Below are 21,245 nucleotides of genomic sequence, written 5' to 3'. Positions count from 1 at the left end.
ACGTTGTCACAGCGAAACTAGCGTGCTGCGGTTTGAAACCGAAATTACAGTCGGTCAATAGCTTGAAACCAGAGGGCATCTGGCAACACCTAGGAATTCGAAACTGAAACCAGAACTACACGTGGAGCAACCAAGCTTGGCGTCCATTCATTTAAAACCGAAACCGAAACTACAGACGGCCAAAGCTTGAAAACTAGAGGGCGCTTGGTGGGAACCGAAACTACCTGGCGCTCTGACGCGGCAACCAAACTAGGTGACGGACTGACGTCAACCCGATCGGAAAAATACTATTAAATGTCATCAGATGTTATTGCCTGTTATTAAATGTCATTTGTGTGTTATTACATGTCATTTGCGTGTTATTACATGTCATTGTGCGTTATTACATGTCATTGCGTGTTATTAAATGTCATTAAACGTGCATCCAGGTGCCCATCAAACACTATCGACACGTGAGTTCCCATTGTTTATCTGAGTTAACCGTTACCTTATCCTGGCGGCGCATGTTATTGAAACCTGGGAACCCTTTGTTCACACTATCGATACATGATTTCCATTGTTTTCTGATATATCTTATCGTGCGTGTGCGTGTCGCATGTAACCTGAGCGGCCCATTGTTAACAAGTGCTATATCTATCACTACTTTCTTCGCAAGTTGGTTAATCAATGCGTCATAGTCCAGAGATATGACAATCATGTTTTCGGTTGACTATGAACTCAGAAAGCCTGACATCTCTTATGGTTAATTGAGCGCAGGATATTCTTGATCGGTCAGATTCATTGTGCTGAGACTTCTTTCAGCATCAGCGACCAGTAGCTGGTGTGGTCAGAAAATAGAATGCTGACGCAAATGCAAGGATTCAGATATATCTCCTGGAGGCTTTCTTGTATGTGTACGTTAAAAATTGTTTGGCGTCTCTTTGTTTGGCGTCCTCTCTTTTTCTCAATGACACAAAAGGATATTCCATTATAAGTTCGCTGGCATCGATGTCTACCATTTTTACTTCAAAATTTTTGCTGCGATTCTCCAGTTCAAGTTCCCATTGACACTACCACAAGTTGTTAGTGTTTTACAGAAATCCAAACAACTTTTACCACTCCACGAGTTGGTCGACAAAACAGAAGATATGGCCTGATCAGTGAGAATAAGAAAGAACTGAGATCTGAATTTTGGTTCCGGGACATTTGATCGAACGCCGTTTGGTCGAAAGCCGTTTGATCGAACGCAGGACATTTGGTCGAAAGCCATTTGATCGAACGCCGTTTGATCGAAACGGCAGCGGTCGTTTGATCGATTTTTTTAATTGGTTCACTTGGAGTGTCGAAAATGACAAAAAAAGGCAAGGCAAAAAAAAGCTGCAGTTCTAAATGCAGTTATCCTAAGGAACATTTAACTTTGTATAATCTGCTTCCCCGTAAACACATTCCTCGTGCTAACCCACTTTTTGGTGTCCAAAAAGCAGTACAAGGGCCAGGGTTGTTCACCGTTAACCCGTTGGACAACCGAATAGGTTTTTCCGCTCTGACACATGGTGACTAAACATGCTGTACTTGTTAATCCCCAACCCTTTGTGAAATAATAATAGACGTCAAGTATTAAACATTTTGGCCAATGAATTAAAAAATAAGTAAATGAAATTTTTGATGTTTATTCCCGTCGAATGTGAACAAATGTTAACAGTGGATAATTGTTTGTAATCAACTGACCACTATATAGGAGAAAGAGCAGTTTCAGTTTATTTACTTTTCGCCTATGTGCAAGTGAACCTAAATTTAGTTCTTGCAACAGACATGTAACCGAAGAAGTCCTTCGAAACTTAGACAAGATTATAAGGCAGCAGATCTTTGTACTTTCTCTATTGCTTCGGATATCGTGCATGTGTAGTGATTCCAGGCTGCAGATGCATACTCTAAGGTCGAACTAAGGTTTTACATGCTGTTAATTTAATATCTCTCGTTGTACCATGGCGAAATTTCGTTCTTAGCACCCACAGACTTCGAGTGGCTTTGCACATATGACTATCCCGTTTCAGACCGTTCCCTTTAAATATGTCGCCAGCAATAAGAAGGGTGCCCAGAACAAGGATAGACTATCGGCTGCTCTCAACCTGGGACAGCTTTCTTCAATATGTGTCCTACTGATTGGTAAATGACAAACGCCTGCAACTAACCAGTGGTCTCCCCTCTTCGGCTGCAAAAAGCAAAAAAAAAAAAGAAAGAAGAAATAAAAAAGCAGAGGACACTGATTGCCTGCTCCGTATGCTAGAGTCAAAAGTTACAGAAAAAGTGGAGAAGTTACAGAAACAACACAGTGCATGCAGCTTTGAATTCCCTTCGAACAAACGTCTTTCGAACAAACGGCGTCGATCAACCGGCTTTCGATCAAACGGCTTTCGACCAAGCGGCGTTCGATCAAATGCCTTCGATCAAACGGCGTTCGACCAAACGGCGTTCGACCAAATGGGCGGACACCCTGAATTTTCGTTCTGCAGAAAGACGACTCTTCCTTTTTATTTATTTATTTTTTCTTTTCACTTTTAGGAGAAGGTACCAGACATTGCAGAACTGCTTCATGATCTTGTCGCGTTGTCTGTACTCCGCAAAATAAAGAGAGGAACAGAAAGAACAGACGCAATTTGTACAATACAAGCGGTGCAGCAAATGGAACCGCTTTTATGTTCCTCATTAAATGTCGTGCAACATTTATTAAGTAAAAAAAAATAGCATAGGCTCTTTGGCTGCACGTTGAACATATGTTTATAAGTCCCAAACGTCGCCACACCAGCATTGGACAGCTGTTTCGGCCTTATTGGGCCTTCATCAGCAATGCGTAGGTGGGCGACGTTTGAGCGAGTGGCGTAGGAAGGTCACGTGGAACGTGATGTAGGACATCACGTTCCACGTGACCTTCCTACGCCACTCGCTCAAACGTCGCCCACCTACGCATTGCTGATGAAGGCCCAATAAGGCCGAAACAGCTGTCCAATGCTGGTGTGGCGACGTTTGGGACTTATAAACATGTGCAACATTTATTGTTCATTAAAATTAATGTTAATTTAAAAAAGCATGTCTTCCAATTTCGAACAAATGAGGAGTGCGAATGATAGCACTTCATTGGCTATGATTCGGTTCATCAGATGTCCACAACGACGCTCCTGTATTTTTGGGCGCACGGAACCGCGCGGGACCATTTCTTCCGCCACGCAACCAGGGACCAATTTTTCCGGGACGAACTTTTCCGGGACTATTTTTTTTCCGAAACTCCATCCAACATGCTCTACACATTCTCGCTCCTATTCTAAAGATTCTACCTTCGGTCTGGAAGATGACTGGCTTGGTTCTTTGGATGATTGGTTTTCAACTCATTTCTGATTGCCCACCGTTTTAGGCATTCAAGAACAACATTACTTCCTCTTATAAATAGAACTCGGAAATTTACGTGCCAAAACCATGAAAATAGACAGATATTTAGACAAAAAAAAAACCTAAACAGGCAAGAACATGCAAACAGACACGTTGTAGCACATGCCAAAACTACTTCTAATGTACGCTTCACGACGCAGACTTTATACTGTGGAACTGTAGCGAATGCTACAGAACCATTCGATGACGCCAGTGCCTGACTGCGACGTTGTGCAGCGTCAATCCTCCTTCCTGCACAGCTAGTTCAAGCTCACTGGGTGTTATAGTTGAACCTCTAACATATATTTAGTTTAATGTAATTTCTTCAGTCCATTTTTACTACTCGTTTTCTCTTGTGTTTACTCGTTTATGTAGCTTAAGGCGCTATGGAGTAGACGGCGGTCCATGTTGTTATCCGTTCATCGGCTACATTTTCTCTTACACGTTTTGTCAACCACACTCTACCTCAGGTAGGCGAATTTAATTCACTGTGGTGACGATGAAAGGTCTCGCCGTTGTTGGCCTCACAGAGGTGGGCAACGTCACGACTGACGGCCTGGATGAATGTGCATTCTGGTCGAGTTCTATACGAACTGTGCCGACATATGATTTGGTCGAAAGACATTTCATCGAAGATCGAAACGGCAGCGGTCGTTTGATCGATTTTTTATTGGTTCACTTGGAGTGTTGAACGCCGGAGTTCTAAATGCCGTTATCCTAAGCAACATTTAACTGCGTGTAACCCGTTTGCTCGTAAACGCATTCCTCATGCTAACCCACTTTGTCAAATAATAATTGATTTCAAGTATTAAACATTCTGGGCAAATAAATAAAAAATAAATTAATGACATTTTTCGTTTATTTATTCCTGTTGAATGTGGATAAATTTTAACAATATATTATTGTTTCTGACAATCAACTGACCATTGTATAGGAGAAAGAACAGTTTTACTTTTCGCCTATATGCAGGTGAATCTAAATTTAGTTCTTGCAACAGACATGTAACCGAAGGGTAACATCTCATTACGGCCCGAGTCTCATTACGGCCGAAGTCTCATTACGGCCGAAAGTCTCATTACGGCCGAAAATCCTTTAATCCCCAAGTGTCTCGTTACGGCCAAAGTCTCAATACGGCCGAAGGTAGTCTCATTACGGCCGAAGATGTCTCATAACGGCCAAAAAGAAAAAAGAAGCATCCACCATACTAGCTCTGTATATACTGTGTTTTATGCTTCCCAAAATGTGTCCGAGGCGGTGTGCCCCCACGGCTTGTGTCACACACAATGGTTCATGCACACAATATTGCGACAGTGTTTCATGCATCCCTCGTGAAAAATGTTTTTATTGTCATATGTGTCACACGATATTTGTATGTGTTACGCCATTTTCTCTCAGTATTCAAGCAACATCCTACTCGTTGGTTCTGTGAGCAAACTGTATGTGTGTGTTCTGAAAAGTACTCCACAAGGGAGCCCACTGGGAGCTCCAGGAGTCACATGACCTATGACCATGATCTTCTCCCCCACTAGCTGCCTTCTACAATTTACGTCCACCTGAAATTTACAAAAAAGTACATAAGCCACTGAACAAAATGACATATGCTCTTGTTTGATGATGACTATAAGACATATGCTGTCAAGCAGACTTTTTTTTTTTCATATATTCAAAACATATTCAAGAATTATGGACAACAATGACAATTACGTCATAATAATGCAGCTGCATAGCCAGGAAACTATTTCAGGAGGTGTTTTATGAGGCTTGACATGGGGTGGAGGAGTCCCCCTCGTCAGTGCTTTATCCAGACCCCCCCTAACTTTTTTGCCTGTGCACCCCCTACAGGGGGTGCCCTTGCGATTTCAGCTCCAGATACATCTGTAATGATATGTTAAGCTGTAATGACGTAACTATTCCAACAATTTTTTCCAACACCCTTCTCGTGCTTGGGATTCTGGATAAACCACTACCCCTTGTTCATTTTCGTGGGGCACTACATTAGAGCTTATGCCACTGCACTGATGTCACAATGTTAAAAGTGTGTGTCACTCTGGGCATTCGGAATTCCTCTAAGCGACAATATGTAAATTCAGAATATCCGAAGGGTAAACATCAGATGTTACCTGCAGGCTTCATGCTGAAACGCGTGTACGCAAAACACTTCCGCCGTGGTGGGCGACGCCGTTAGTGTAATCATACACGCAAGACAATTGCGGGCACATGGAGTAGTGGCAGCAACCTGAAAACGATACATTTTCTTGTTACATATGAGTAATCAAAAATATACATTCCCACATGTTTCGTTTTGTCGTTTGTAGGAAGCGCTAGTAAGGGAACAGCACTTGGTTGGTCACATGCAAGCCACAATGCGAAAGGTGCCGATATTTCGATTACGCGATCAAAAATTAAAAGTCTACAACCATGCACACTTCCCCATGCAATTACTTCCCCAGCATCGTGAGACATGACACCCATGACATGACACCATGTATTCACGTATAGTGTAATGTGAAATGATATGCAGGAATGAAAAAGATGCCAACATACCTGTAATCCAGTGTCCCATAAGCTTGATTCGATTTTCTGGCAGCTACCAAGAAGAGCAAATGCACGATTCACAAGTTTCGTTTCGCCATTTTCAAGCAATCCCACGTGACCTCCTTTGGATCAGTGAAAAGTGAAAATTACTCGCGTCATGAACATATATGTTCATCTCAGCGCAAATCACGTTTCGCATGCTATAGAAGGAGGGGGGATCAATACTCTTCCTTTCGTGTTGTGATATCTTGTTGTTTTGCTACTCTCACTTCGGAGTTCGGATGGTGTCTAGCAACGTTGGGTACCTCGTTTCTTGTGTGTGTGAGCGAGTGGTTGCTGTTTACGATGTGTTCATATATCGCTTTGTAGTGCTGTAATGTGCAAATTAGCGGACTTTATAGCGGCTCTCTATTTTCCGTCGTTGTCTTTCGAGCAGCGCCTGTTGTTCCGGTAAAAATCGAGTTGAATGAATCGCCACAGCCCCAACGTATATCGCGCAGTGTTGACCAAGACCAAGTCAAGCAGGAATTCTGGTGAGTAATGCTTTCGTAGATTGCCTGTCTTAGTAGTGTGCTGTCCACACATAGTTGGATTCTCATAAGAGTAATTTAAATTAATCAAAACAGCTGAAGTGCCTGTAATAGATGTAACTCGGTATCCGTTCGTAGGTTTGCGCCGTTTCTAGTTGGTTGCGCGTTTAGGAACAACAAATTTATTCGAAGACGATAAGATACCGATAATGCATCACCGTACAGCAGCATTTACTCGTATCATTGTGAGCCATATTTCATTTGTTAAAATTTGTCGTCGTATTTCTTCAAAAATAAAAGCGCAAGTCGCCGTACTTGAATTGATCTCCAAGAACTGCTTACGTCGAACGTCTGCAAATGTTGTACTTATGTGCCTTCGCGCACCATAGTAGGCACAAAGCATATCTGATTAGAATAAATACTTCAAGAGGAAGTCATTCAAATACATTGTTATTTATAGCTGGTTTTCCATTCCAGGCATGGTATGTGGCTGCACGAAGGATTCCGGAAAAGAAAAACAACAACATGGCTAATAGGATGTTGCTGCCCAGGGAGTCCTGGCGAAGAGGTGAGCTGTTAAGATCATCATAAGGTTCTGTTGTGAAGTGAGAAATTTTGTAGTAGTGCACGAATGTTAATTCGTGCACTACTTTTATAAAAAAGAAACCAGAAATGGAAAGTTATGCATGCATCATTTCATGAATTGTAATGTATTACTATTTGATATTCACATGTTTCCATTAAGGGAATGAACTACTGAACCTATATTCATATCATGGTCATGCTCTGTGTTTACCGAGAAGTCACATTTTTAAGGCTTGTCATTCTTTTGTCTAAATGAATATTTATGTTAACCTTGTATGAAATAGCAGACACGTATCAACACGTGTGCAGCTTGTGCACATTAAAATGAGCCATGTAGAGACAAATGCTTGTTGTTGTTTTTTTTAATATTCTAGCCTATTCATGGTTGCTCATCGCTTCTTGCAGGTTTACTCATTCCAGAAGCAAGAATTGTATCATTGTAAGGCGAATGGAAATAAACTGACATCGACTGAGATAGGTGCTCTGTCATGGCCAATGACTGTCGGATGGCTCCAAAAGCGTCACAACAAAGCCAATATTCATCTAGCTCTCTACAAGTAGCTAACTCCACATAGTAGCCTGCTTCACAGCCTACACTAGCTTGTGGGAGTACACATTACACAATATGTTGCATTGTGCTGTGGTATGATAACATACCGTTTGTCTCGCAATATGTGTATATAAATATGATAAGGGCCCTAAGGGCACAGTGCATGGCTTATACCCTGCTGAATATATATCCATACCTGGCTGCGACATTGCATATCAATGCAGGTTACAATACACATTTTGACATTTGGCCGTTATGAGACATCTTCGGCCGTAATGAGACTGCCTTCGGCCGTATTGAGACTTTGGCCGTAATGAGACACTTGGGGATTAAAGGATTATCGGCCGTAATGAGACTTTCGGCCGTATTGAGACATCGGCCGTAATGAGACTTCGGCCGTAATGAGATACAATCAACCGAAGAAGTCCTTCGAAACTTAGACAAGATAAGCAGGGCAGCAGATCTTTGTACTTTCTCTATTTTTGCGGATAGCGTGCATGTGTAGTGACCCAGATTGCAGATGCATACATTAAACGAGGTTGAACTAAGGTTTTATATGCTGTTAATATAATATCTTTCGTTGTGCCATGGCGAAATTTCCTTCTTAGCATCCACAGACTTCGAGTGGCTTTCGCGCACATATGGCTATCCCGTTTCAGACCGTTCCCTTTAAATATGTCACCAGCAATGAGAAGCGTGCTCAGAAGAAACACAGACTATCGGCTGCTCCCAACCTGGGGCAACTTTCTTCAACATGTGTCCGACTGGTTCGTAAATTACAAACGTCTGCAAGTAACCAGCGGTCTCCCTGCAAAAAAAAAAAAAGAAATAATAATAATAAAAATTAAAAAAAGCAGAGTACCCTGATTGCCAGCTCCGTATGCTCGAGTCAAAAGTTACAGAAAAAGAGGTGCGGATGACACAGTGCATGCAGTTTTGAACTCCCTTCGAACAAACGTCTTTCGAACAAACGGCGTCGATCAACCGGCTTTCGATCAAACGGTTTTCGATCAAGCGGCGTTCGATCAAACGCCTTCGATGAAACGTCATTTGACCAAACGGCGTTCGACCAAATGAGCGGACACTGCGGCGTTCAAACACCCATTGACTCACGATAGATAAAAATAAACTTCATAAAAATTCGTTCTGACTACATACAAGCAGGACCAAGCTGTTACATGAACTTCAAACTGACACATTAAGCGGCCTTGGTAGTCGCCATTCATTCCACCTTTCTCACCCTATGACCTTGTTCCAAATGCGGGAGAGGAAGACCCGGCCTTTGTGGTCCCCCGCCTTTCGGTGCATATGAGCATTCGGATGTTCTGGACGTTTGGTGCTTATGAGCAGCTTCTCCCCTCCTGCTCATTTCCACCAAACGCTCAAAACCACCAATTTTTTTTCGGTGCATATGGGCGTTTGGAGGTTTTGAGCGTTTGGAGGTTATGAGCATTTGGTGCTTATGAGCTACTACCGTCTTTTCCTCCGTCCCTTTGTCTTTTGCGTCGTGTTTATTTTACTCTACCCCGAAGGTTGGGGTAGTAGCTCATAAGCACCAAATGCTCAAAACCTCCAAACGCCCATATGCACCGAAAAAAAGTTGGTGGTTTTGAGCGTTTGGTGGAAATGAGCAGGAGGGGAGAAGCTGCTCATAAGCACCAAACGTCCAGAACACCCGAATGCTCATATGCACCGAAAGGCGGGAGAGCACAAAGGCCAAATCTTCCTTTCCCGCATTTGGAACAAGGTCATGTGTTGGAGGAAAATTTAATATAACGTGGTAATGCATACAAGTGTGAATAGGACAATTAGTACAGCAAACAAACATAAATACATACATACAGCAATACATACAGAAAACCCCACAACTACAAAGAACACCAGTCAGTAAAATCAGACTATATACAGTTCATTACATGCAACATCTCCGCAAGCGACATGCAACAACAAGACAGCAGAATATTTACAACAAATCCTCACACACAAAAGGAATAGAGAATGTACAGCAGCAAGGCATTGACCCAACAATGTGCAATAAAACCGCAACAGAACACGCAACAGCAAACCTGAAAATATATACAGCGACACCAACAAAAGGAAAGTACATTATGTACAACATTAAGGCATAAGCTAGCCCAAGTATGCGCAAAACCGCGACAGAAAGATCAGGTAGTTACTACAAAATAAAGATTATAAACTGCATCTTATGAATTACAATATGTACATACAGTTAAGGAGGAGCGCCTTCCACGATGACACATCCATCAACGACACGAACGGAGGGATGCGAACACCACAGCCGCTCGAAGGTGATCTTGCCCAACGCAAACAAGTCCCGCTGCAGGTCATAGGATTAAAAAGGGGGAATGAATGGAGACCACCAAGGCCACTTAGTGTGTCAGTTTGGAAGTTTGCGAAGTTCGAATTTGGCTGAATGTGTGGGTTTGAATGGGATTATCGTGAGTCAATTCGTGTTTGAACGTGACAAACACGTCCGCCGTGGTGTCCGCTCATTTGGTCGAACGCCGTTTGATCGAAGGCGTTTGATCGAACGCCGCATGGTCGAAAGCCGTTTGATCGACGCCGTTTATTCGAAACACGTTTGTTTGAAGGGAGTTCAAAACTGCATGCAGTGTCATCCGCACCTCTTTTTCTGTAACTTTTGACTCGAGCATACGGAGCGGGCAATCAGTATCCTCTGCTTTTCTTTCTTTTTCCTTTTTTTTTTGTTGTTCCTTTTTGCAGGGAGACCACTGGTTATTTGCAGACGTTTGTCTTTTATGAACCAGTAGGACACATACTGAAGAAAGTTGCCCCAGGATGGGAGCAGCCGATAGCCTGTGCTTCGTCTGAGCACCCTTCTCATTGCTTTTGACGTATTTAAAGGGAACGGTCTGAAACGGGATAGCCATATGTGCGCAAAATCCACTCGAAGTCTGTGGGTGCTAAGAAGGAAATTTCGCCATAGCACAACGAAAGATATTAAATTAACAGCATATAAAACCTTAGTTCAACCTCGTTTAGCGTATGCATCTGCATACAGGGGTCACTACACATGCACGCTTTCCGAAAAAAAAAAAAAAAACTAGAGAAACCAGTGGCATCACTAGGTCGGTGCGGGGGGTGCGGGCCGCACCGGGTGCAGCGCGGAGAGGGGTGCAGTCCCAGCGCTGAAGGCGAACCGACGACGAGCATGCACGCTCCAGCCTTCAGGTTGCCGCCAACAATGACGCGGTTACCACTACCGCTCACGGGTGCTGTCCGCAAGCGGAAGACCCCTCAGGCGGACACCCAAGACGTCGAAGGCAGTGTAGGAAGTACGAGGTAATCGTAACTAGCAAGGACTCGGTAAGAGGGTAAGACTGGGACGGCGTGACGTCCGTCTCAAGGAGTAGAGCGTCAAGTAGCAAAAAGTCCTACATGTTAAAGAGGCTCAGGAGAAAACAACATCGCGCACCGAGAAGCGAACAAGACGGGCACGCAAAAACAAGTGTTTACGCACATAACCAAGAGCGCGCCTTCAGAGCAGCATCATTTTTGCATGGTGCACAACTTCACCGCTGGTCGACACTCGAAGCTGTGCTGCGTATGACGTTCTCCTTTACTCCTCCCCCCAAGCAACATACCTCGAACGCTTCCAGTCTGATTGAAGCAGTGTAAGCGACACACGGACTTGCGGTCATGTGATGTCAGATATACGTGGACTGCGTGACGTCCTCGTTGTCGGGGAAACGGGAGGAGAAGGGGGGTGTCGGATGGTGTAGCCGCACCGGGTGCAGCCGACCCTATAGCGACGCCACTGAGAGAATAAGTACGAAGATCTGCTGCCCTGCTTACCTTGTCTAGGTTTCGAAGGACTTCTAAGGTTACGTGTCTGTTGCAAGAACTAAATTTAGATTCATTTGCACATATAGGCGAAAAGTAAATAAACTAAAACTGTTCTTTCTCCTATACAATGGTCAGTTGATTACAAACAATAATACATTAATTGTTAAAATTTGTCCACATTCAGCGGGAATAAACCATTAAAACCATTATTTATTTTTTCTTTATTTGCAAAAAAATGTTTAATACTTGAAATCATGGCCGATGGACGGATATCAACATGGAACGCTGTCTACTCCATAGCGGCTAAAGCTACATAAACGAGTAAACATATGAGAAAACGAGTAGTAAACATAAGCTGAAGAAATAAACTGAAATAAAATGAAACTGAATATATGTTAGAGAATCAACGATAACACACAGTGCGCTTGAACAAGCGGAGCAGTAAGGAGGCTTTGCGCTGCACAGCGTGGCAGCTAGACACTGGCGTCATCGAATGGTTCCGTAGCATTCGCTACAGTTCCACAGTCTGCTTCGTGAAGCGTACATTAGAAGTAGTTTTGGCATGTGTTACAACGTATCTGTCTTTGCATGTTCTTGCCTGTTAAGGTGTTTTTGAAGGTCTAAATAACTGTCTGTTTTCGTGGTTTTAGCACGTAAATTTCCGAGCTCTACTTATAAGAGGAAGTAACGTTGTTCTTGAATGCCTAAAACAGTGGGCAAACGGAAATGAGTTGAAAATCAATCTTCCAAACAACCAAGCCAGTCATCTTCCAGACCAAAGATTGAAGAGCTATAGGAGCGAGAATGTGTAGAGCATGTTGGATGGAGTTCCGGAAAAAAATAGTCACGGAAAAGTTGGTCCCGGAAAAAATTGGTCCCTGGTTGCGTGGCGGAAGATATGGTCCCGCGCGGTTCCGTGCGCCCAAACTTACAGGAGCGTCGTTGTGGACATCCCATGTATTGTACAAATTGCGTCTGTTCTTTCTGTTCCTCTCTTTATTTTTCGGTTACAGACAACGTGACAAGATCAGGAAGCAATTTTGCAATGTCTGCTACCTTCTCCTAAAAGTGACAAAAAAAAGAAGAGTCGTCTTTCTGCAGAACGAAGATTCAAATCGCGGTTCTTTCTTATTCTCACTGATCAGGCCATATCTTCTGTTTTGTCGACCAAATCGTGGAGTGGTAAAAGTTGTTTGGATTGCTGTAAAACTCTAACAACTTGGAGCAGTGTCAATGAGAACTTGAACTGGAGAATCACAGCAAAAATTTTGAAATAAAAAGTGGTAGACATCGATGCCAGCGAACTTATAATGGAATATCGTTTTGTGTCATTGAGAAAAAAAGATGACGCCAAACAAAGAGACTCCAAACTATTTTGAACGTACACATACAAGAAAGCCTCCAGGAGATGTATCTGAATATATCTCTTGCGTTTGCGTCGGGATTCTATTTTCTGACCACGTCTGCAGAGTTGCATGCCATTTTGTTCTTCCTCAAGCACATTGCATCCGCCGCTATAAGCAGTTGGGTGATATAGTGCGACTCCAAGGCAGCTCTCCAGTGTATAGCGAACATGGGTATTCGTGGATCACTTGCGCCCGTGGTGGTGGACATACTGGAGGAACTAAGCCGTCTTGAGATCAGCGGGCATTCTATCTACTTCCAGTGGGTTCCTGCACACTGCGGCATCCGCGGCAATGAAGAGACTGACGAGGCTGCAGCAGCTGCGTATCATTCCCGATCAAGTGTGCGGATTACCCTCCCCAAAGGCGACAGGCGAACCTTCCTAAATGATGTGGTGAGGCCTGTCGCACATGCACAATGGTCTCGGGACGTTCCATCAAGACTTCTGATGCGTGAAGTGGACCCTGACTTTGGCTTCACCATGCCTTCTCGTGTGCCTCGCCATTTTGCGTCACTGATACACAGGCTTCGTCTTGGGGTTGCATTCACCCCCCATTTCAAGCATCTGATCGGCCGCTCCGACTCGATGCTCTGCTCTCGCTGTGCTGTTTTGGCGGATACCAAGCATGTGATCTTCAACTGCCATCTGTACACCTCCCAAAGAGCAGCCCTACAGTGTCGCCTGCTGTCGATCACGGCCGCAACATTCACACTGGCTACCATTCTCGGCCCTTGGTCTAATCAGATTGACCATCGCCAAGTTCTTGAGTATTTCAAGATTTTTCTCCGCGGCACTGGTCTCGTCCTCTCTACCCTATGATCTGCCTGCGTACCTGTGTGCTGTGTGTGTGTTTTTGTGTGCTGTGGTTTTGCCTACCGTTCTGATGTCTTACTGACTGCACTGACTATCGACCCTATTTCGCATCGTTCATTATCTCATCATCGGGACACATCTCATCCTGCCCCATTGTGCCTTGGGGTAGTGGGCCGCACCTTACGTGGCGAATTTCCCCATTCATTATCATTAACTTATTTTTTTGTTGTTGTTGACCACACCAGTTACTATTGCTGGTGCTGAAAGAAGCCTCAGCACAATGAAACTGATCGATCAAGAATATCCTGCGCTCAACCATAAGAGATGTTAGGCTTTCTGAGTTCGTAGTAAACCGAAAACATGATTATCATACCTCTAGACTATGACGCATTGATCAACCAACTTGCGAAGAACAAGGCTCGAAAGAAGGGTTTTGCGTAAATGTTCGCTGTAGGCCTATATGTATGCATAATATAAACCCTATATAAATATCGTATTCCATCTTCTGTATTGTAAGTGAACCCGGACATATGTTCGGAGAGGGACACGCTCTTTGTTGCTACAGCCCTGCGAGCCGAGTGCCTTTCGAGCTAGAATCAAGCCTTTCGTCCTATAGGCTGCCTCCATGTCTATGAAAATAAAGCTCATATTGAAATCCATAAACGAGAATGCGCTATTCGTTGTGGCTACATACAAGCAGGACCAAGCTGTTACATAAACTTCAAACTGGCGCATTAAGCGGCCTTGGTAGTCGCTATTCATTCCCCCTTTCTCACCCTATGACCTTGTTCCAAATGCGGCAGAGGAAGACCCGTCCTTTGTGGTCGCCCGCCTTTCGGTGCATATATGAGCATTCGGGTGGTCTGGACGTTTGGTGCTTATGAGCAGCTTCTCCCCTCCAGCTCATTTCCACCAAAAGCTCAAAACCACTAACTTTTTTTCGGTGCATATGGGCGTTTGGAGGTTGTGAGCATTGGTGCATATGAGGCACAACCGAAGGTTGGGGCAAGATGAGACGATGTGTGTTCTCTGTTTATTTTAGAACCGATTACGTCCGTTCTGATTTACATATCAGAAGCTCTAGACCTCTGAGATAGTGCCTGTATGTAGTTTTTTTCTTTTAAACACGAAAAATAACAATTCCATATTCAATTGCAAATTTCTGTCTCACCTTGCCCCACCTTACCCTACTTGTTTGATGAACGTTCAAACAAACACCAGTCAGGAGTTCTCTCTAGTCATTGGCCACACCTATAGCTCACGTTCGCCTTCGGCAGCTACCGACGTCGAACGCTCGATGTGAGCTGCTTCAATGGTCCTCTACCCGAGAAACGCCATCATGACGTTGGTACACAAACTGAAACCGAAACAAATCGGAAGGGAAGGGCTGGGTTCCACGAATGGGCACTTGCTCGCTGCTTCCTCCAGGTGGACAAGCAAAGTGGAGTTTCAAGTGGGATATAGTGGAACCACTTGGTCAGCAAAATGACTTAAGATGGAACCACTTGGTCAGCAATGTGGGTCAAAATGGAACCGCTTTGAAGCCAAACTGGTTTGGAATAGAACTATTTTGCGGTAAAAGCGGTCACTTAGGCGTCCATGTGGGTTTAGTCCGAACCGCTGTGGGTTAAACTGGAACCACTTGGAGTCTTAGTGCACTGTAGTTGGAGGCTTTTGAAAGTTTGAGTGGTTCCACTTAGAGCGCGTCCACTTGAGGCCAGAGGAACTCTGCAATCACCGAGAAATCAGAGCTGGATAACCTCGGTGAAAGTGGGTGCATCGTAAGCCACAACAGCAAAAGGAAGCCAATCCGATCCAATCCGTGTCTTTTTGAACCATGGTGGATGGCGTGGCGGTTGCGATGTGAGCAGGAACGCTAGTATCGAATTCCATGGGTCTACTGAATCCGATCACAAATACGGTAACTAGAAGGTAAGACGGCTATACATCTGTTGTAGTAACCAACACGCAATAGACGATTTCAGAAAATGCCATCGCGCCTCGCACGGCGGCGCAATGTGCAAAACGTGGCACTGCATCATGGGAGTTTCTTGTCATGTGAGAAGAGGAAGCAGTTTCGGTTTTCTCTCTTCCGTCCTCCACGCCTTCCCGCATCGGCACATGGAGCCTCACGGATGAACGCATAGTCAAGTTCCGCGTTATCAGAAGTTCTTGCATCAGCCTTTTCTTATGGAGTAAGTGCAATTCTAGTATGTCCTCTTAGCTGAAGCAGAGGAGATGTTATCAACACAATTTCCAGTCTTAAAACGTGCATATTATGCAAACTAAGTGTAGTTTCAATTTGTGTGTTGTTTACTTTCACAGATGCCCCCTCGTATTTCGAAGATTTCGCATTAAAACTAGTACTGCACATTTAACTACCATGCTGGTTCTATATAGTGAATTACTTGTCCCTAAAACAAATGTCAGTACAGCGCGACTACTACTTGCACACTTCAGGAAGCGTCTCCGGTCACGCCGAGATATCCGCATTGCACGACAAATTTTCGAGAAGCTCCTCACTGAGTCATGAAATTAGCCATTAACGCTGCATGGTTTACGCGCACCTTTAAAAGTGCTTCTCAGGCTGTAAGCAGTCGTTAGTTATAAACCCAGAAACATAGACGCAAACAGCCAGACATTGCACGAAGAACAAAAAAGAAAACATCTCGGCGGTACCTACAGTATATACTATAGAGTGTACCTTGTAGACGCTACATACCTGTAGGTAACCTTTACACAAAGTATTTATATTACATGAGAAAGCAGATAAGATAATTCAGTACTGCAGATTCAATAGCGTGGCATGCATTCGCGTTTATTGGAAGAATGCTGATTTTGTGGTTCACTACTTTCCAGACCACTCCGCCCACATTTACAAGGCATTCCAAAAGGTCCATGGACCAAACAGATGAAAGGTCTTTCAGCAGCGTTTTGTGAGAAGTTCATATTTGATCACCAGAATGAGGCAGGTGCTGGAAAACATCATTCTCAAGGCTACACCATGTTTCAGGCAAAAAAAGTGAAGAATGTTCTCTTGCATCACTCAGCTGACACATGGGTGAAAGCGTCAGTGGAGGCAATCATTTTCTATCCGAAAGGAATACAACGTTTCTTTAGTTGTATGCTCCACTGGCAAACTAAAGAACTGCTACTGTCAGTACCCTGCTGGTCTGGGTGGGGTTTGTAAGCATGTTGGTGCTGTTGCTTGGTACTTGCTTGATGTTCTTCGGGCTGGCAAGTCTTACATCCCTGACTGTGTCTCATGCACAGAACAGCGTCAAGAATGGGGGCGTCGCAATGTTACAGGGAGCATGAGCTGCCAGGAGTTTAACCAGCTGCAATTCAGAAAGCATGTCCCAGGAAAGAGTCCAGCACGATCAACGACCAAGTCCAAACTAAAAGCCAGGGTACGACCAACAGAAAGTGCTCTCAGACTACTTAGTGACGGTATGACAGAGTGCGGTGAATCCCAAATGCATGCCGCAATATTAAAAGAACATAACTTTCAACCAGCGCAAAAGAAGGTCTGTGCTAGTGCCAGTGGTACACCGTTAGTGAAGCCAAACCCGATAAGTCTCCCACTGAAAGTTCTCTGGCATGAAGAAAGCAAGAGGTTTCCGCAGCATCACCATCTGAGTCTGAGAGAGGCTCAGGAACTTGAAAAACAGACACGTGGGCAAAGTTCAGTGAAACTGTGGGCGAGTGAGAGGGCCACGAGAATCACAGCATCTCACTTTGGTGACATCATTAGAAGAAAAGCTCCAATCACCGAAGCTTTCACAGAGTCGATATTTTCCAAACGATGTCGCCCAACCAAGTACATGAAAATCGGGCAGGAAAACGAAATGTCGGCACTGGAAAGATACGAACGTTTAAAAAATGTGCAGGTTTTCCCCGTGGGGCTGTGCGTCAACCCTGGTGTCCCAGACCTTGGCGCATCACCTGATGGTCTCGTGTATGACCAGTCTGTCATGGAGTACGGGTTGGTGGAAGTGAAGACTCTAGCAAAAGCCAAAGAACTTAACCTAGACACAGCAGTTGCGATCTCAGACAAAATGGCACCATTCCTAAAGAACGAAAAATTAAAGGTGACTCGCAAGCACTACTACCAGATACAAGGACAGATGGCATTGACAGGGCTGTCTTGGTGTGACCTCGTCGTGGACAGTGGTGCAGGTGTACCCTTTGTACAAAGGGTTACATTCGATGAGTGTTTGTGGAAGACTACCATGCTACCAGCCTTGCTCAGCTTTTATGAAATTGCTACCACCGTTCAGAATGTGCTGCACGCCTAGATTTGGCAAGTTACCTATCCTACATATTGAATATATTTAAAAGCGTTAAAAACAGAGGTGGATGAGACACAGAGCAGAAGGACATGGTGTTCTTTCAACAAAAGTTTAATCAACAGCGATTTGCACAACCTTTAAAAGCAGTTAATTTTTTTTATGCCATGTTAGTGCTGCAAAGCAACTGTGGCTATGAGTAGCGTACATATGTGAACTGATGGAGAGAGGAAACTGTTTTGTGATGTGATGTGATAGAAGAAAAAAATGGGAAACTGTTCTTATGCTCAACATGTTGAGCATAACCTCTTTGGCAGTAACAGACTCATTTCAAAATATGGTGCCAATAAAAGGCATGTGGCTTTGCAATCACTGCATTTACTATCCTTTTGTTCTGATTTTTGCATGTCAACATGTGGGAATGTGCCACAGTACTCCTGCTGTGGCTACAAATAATTATGTGCAACATTAAATGGAAAAGAAACACTAAGAAAAAACACTTGTAGGGCTATAAAACGTTAAACCTAAACCACACTGACCACACTTTACTCTTTACTACACTGTTCGGGAAAAAATTCCTACACTGAGCTCTTAGAAAATAAGCATACACAGTGTCCATTTCAACTGTGCACAGAATTAACAATAACAATAATTTGTAATGAACACTCTTTATGCACACTGCATATATACATAAGACCGAAGCATGTGAACGTGGCAGTGCCTAGCAGACTTTTTACTGCCACCACATTTCCACATAGAAAAGCTTCATCCCCAAAAGTTGGGAACTACTTGCAGTTAGGAGTTACTTGTATGTCTTGGGACAAAAGTTTACGGAACACGGCAGTGACTACACAAAAAAGTAGAGAACTCCGACTTAACATAACAAAATAACAAAGTTTACTCAGACGGTTCGTCCGTCATGCGACGGACATCATCAGTGCCAAACTGAATGAGAGATTACACAACCGGTCGCTATTTAAGGAGGTGGATGTATTGTTCGGGAAGGGGGCCACGCTTTTTATTACAAACCGAGGGGTCACCGCGTATGTGCCAAGACTCTAGAAGCTTTCTGGGTCCCCATCTTTGTTCTCGAGCCAAGGTGACTGCGCTGTCAAAGTCAAAACAATGTCCCGTGTCCCAACAATGTTCTGTAAGCTCAGTCTTAAACTGTGTGGTGTGCGTCGCGCTCTTTATGTCCCGCATGACGCATTTCTTCGGAGTGGTCCTGTGCAAGATATCAGGAAGAGGTCAAATAAGAAATGGATGACTGCTATCAATCGCTCAGTATGCGTGTCTGCTCTTGCTTGCTGCTAGAGTATCACTACGAGGAAAAAAAGAGACACCCCTGTGTTTCGTTAACTGTTGTCCCTAGCTGTACCTGCTACTCAAAAATCAATTATTGAATCAGTACTGTAAGAACCTACTTCCTGTCAAGGAGCGGTTCATCTAGAAAATTGCACAACAATGCACAGGTTTTCCAAACCTGATTTAGTGACCCTGACATTGAGTTGCAAAACACAAACTTCAAAATTCGAAATGTTTTCACACCTCTAATAACACGCTCCACGTGAATGCGAACTTTCGCAATGTTTCTTGTCGTTCTTTCATCTGCCAAAGACAGCTGTGGTAAACCATTTAAAAATGGGGGTATATTTAAATCTATACCCCGTTCAGCCAAGTCATCTGCAATAAGAAATCCCCTATCTGCCATAACAGAATCTCCTGCTTCCAGCAAGTCATATAAGCCACTTTGTCTTACTAGTGCCTTATCTGAAATTCTCCCAGGGGCCAAATTGCTAACAAACGTAATGAATCCATTGGGAGCAATGCCGATAAGTCCCTTAGCTGTATTGTGTGACTTGTAGGACGAGTATGTATCACTCTGGACCCGAAGGTCGCTCGGAACCTCGATGTAGAGTTCTGTGCAATCTAATATTACTCTTGTTGTCGGATAGAGTTCCTTAAACACTGCTGGCATAAAATCCTTTACAGTTTTTCGCGAAGGCCATATTGGTGTTTGGTCCAAGTAATCGCTCAAGAATTCAAGTCAAAATGTACACATTTCACTGATGTAACCCAAACTGACACTGTACCGGAATGCCAAATCTTGCTCAAGTAAACCCACTCTTAGTCTTATTAGAACTATGATCAGCTGTTGTTCAAGGGAGAAAACTTGACGTCTTCCACGGTTTGGCGAGCCGTCATTGCAAGCCTTCTTGTACTCCTCAAACCCAGCCTCCACGAACTTGCAGAACCTTTTGAAACGTTCCAAACTTGCAAACCCTGTATAAAAGTGAAGTTGTCCCTCGTCTGCCAAAATATGACAAGGAGAAGGCCTCACAGCATGCCGCTGAATGGCACTGCATCTCTCGAGTTTCATCTGCAGCTCGTGAATGTGCAGCTTCGTCTCCTCTTGCTGTTTAGAGAACCTCTCGTCTACTGTGGCCAGCTTGTGACGTAGATCGACCAGTTCCTGAGCTTGTATTTCACGAACACCTTGGAGCTCCACAATCTCACGTTGAAGTTCCTGGTTCCTTTTCTGGAGGTCCATGTTTAGTTGACCCAACTTAGCGTTTGCACTCTTAAGCACTGCATTTTCCTTCTGTAACGTAGCAATAGCTGTGTGAAGCACGTCGTATTCTTGAGGCAGGTCACGACTTGCATCTTCTAGGACTGTAACCATGCAGCCATTTTGTTCCCTAGGGTGTTGCAGTACAGATGTGACCGCAGTGCAGCCCAAAACAGCTAGAACACAGAGGAGCAGTTATATACAAATAAGAAAAATGAAAAATAGTGAGTAAAGCTACTGAAAATTGTAATTACCAGGCTCCGCATTTGTTGGCACATCAATGTCATGAGCTTCAAGTGATAGCTCAAGTGTACTTGTATTGCTCCTATCGTCATCTGAGGCGTTTACCGTAACCTCCATGCCGATCTCCAGCAGTGAGGACACACTGTCGTGAGAACCTGAGTGAGTAAAAAAATTACATTAGTAACCCAACACGGTAACAAAACAAAAGTCTGTTGCTGATATCAGTGCATAGTTTGAACATTCACAAAATAAATAAGCGCTCTTGATTCTTCACTACATATACAATTTACGCTGTACAACAGAGCGGACCCTGCTACCTATGAGGAATATACCGAATAAGAAACGGTGTCAGGTTGTTCTATCTATCTCCCTGTATGTTTATGCTCTCCTGTTTGGTGTCCTCCTAATGGAGGAATGAGACTCCCTAGTGTTCCGTAGACTTTTCTCCCACGCTGTACATTCTCATTGGATGTTGACTTGAACATTGCCACTGTTC

General features: G+C 43.9%; 2 long non-coding RNA genes across 2 annotated transcripts; one reads left to right on the top strand and one right to left on the bottom strand.

The window, feature by feature from the left end:
* Positions 1-4,425: 4,425 nt before the first annotated feature.
* Positions 4,426-6,091, bottom strand: LOC135373385 (uncharacterized). The gene is made up of 3 exons (XR_010416434.1): positions 5,947-6,091; positions 5,523-5,638; positions 4,426-4,955 (listed from the first exon to the last, which is right to left on the bottom strand). It is a non-coding gene; the product is annotated as an uncharacterized LOC135373385 (long non-coding RNA).
* A 127-nt stretch (positions 6,092-6,218) lies between these two features.
* LOC135373384 (uncharacterized) lies at positions 6,219-7,527 on the top strand. The gene is made up of 3 exons (XR_010416433.1): positions 6,219-6,470; positions 6,945-7,035; positions 7,458-7,527. It is a non-coding gene; the product is annotated as an uncharacterized LOC135373384 (long non-coding RNA).
* The last annotated feature ends 13,718 nt before the right edge of the window (positions 7,528-21,245 follow it).

Source organism: Ornithodoros turicata, chromosome 1 (genome assembly GCF_037126465.1).
Source record: "Ornithodoros turicata isolate Travis chromosome 1, ASM3712646v1, whole genome shotgun sequence".
Classification (NCBI taxonomy): domain Eukaryota; kingdom Metazoa; phylum Arthropoda; class Arachnida; order Ixodida; family Argasidae; genus Ornithodoros; species Ornithodoros turicata.
Note: the sequence above shows the minus strand (reverse complement) of the source record. Positions and strands in the feature narration are given on the sequence as shown.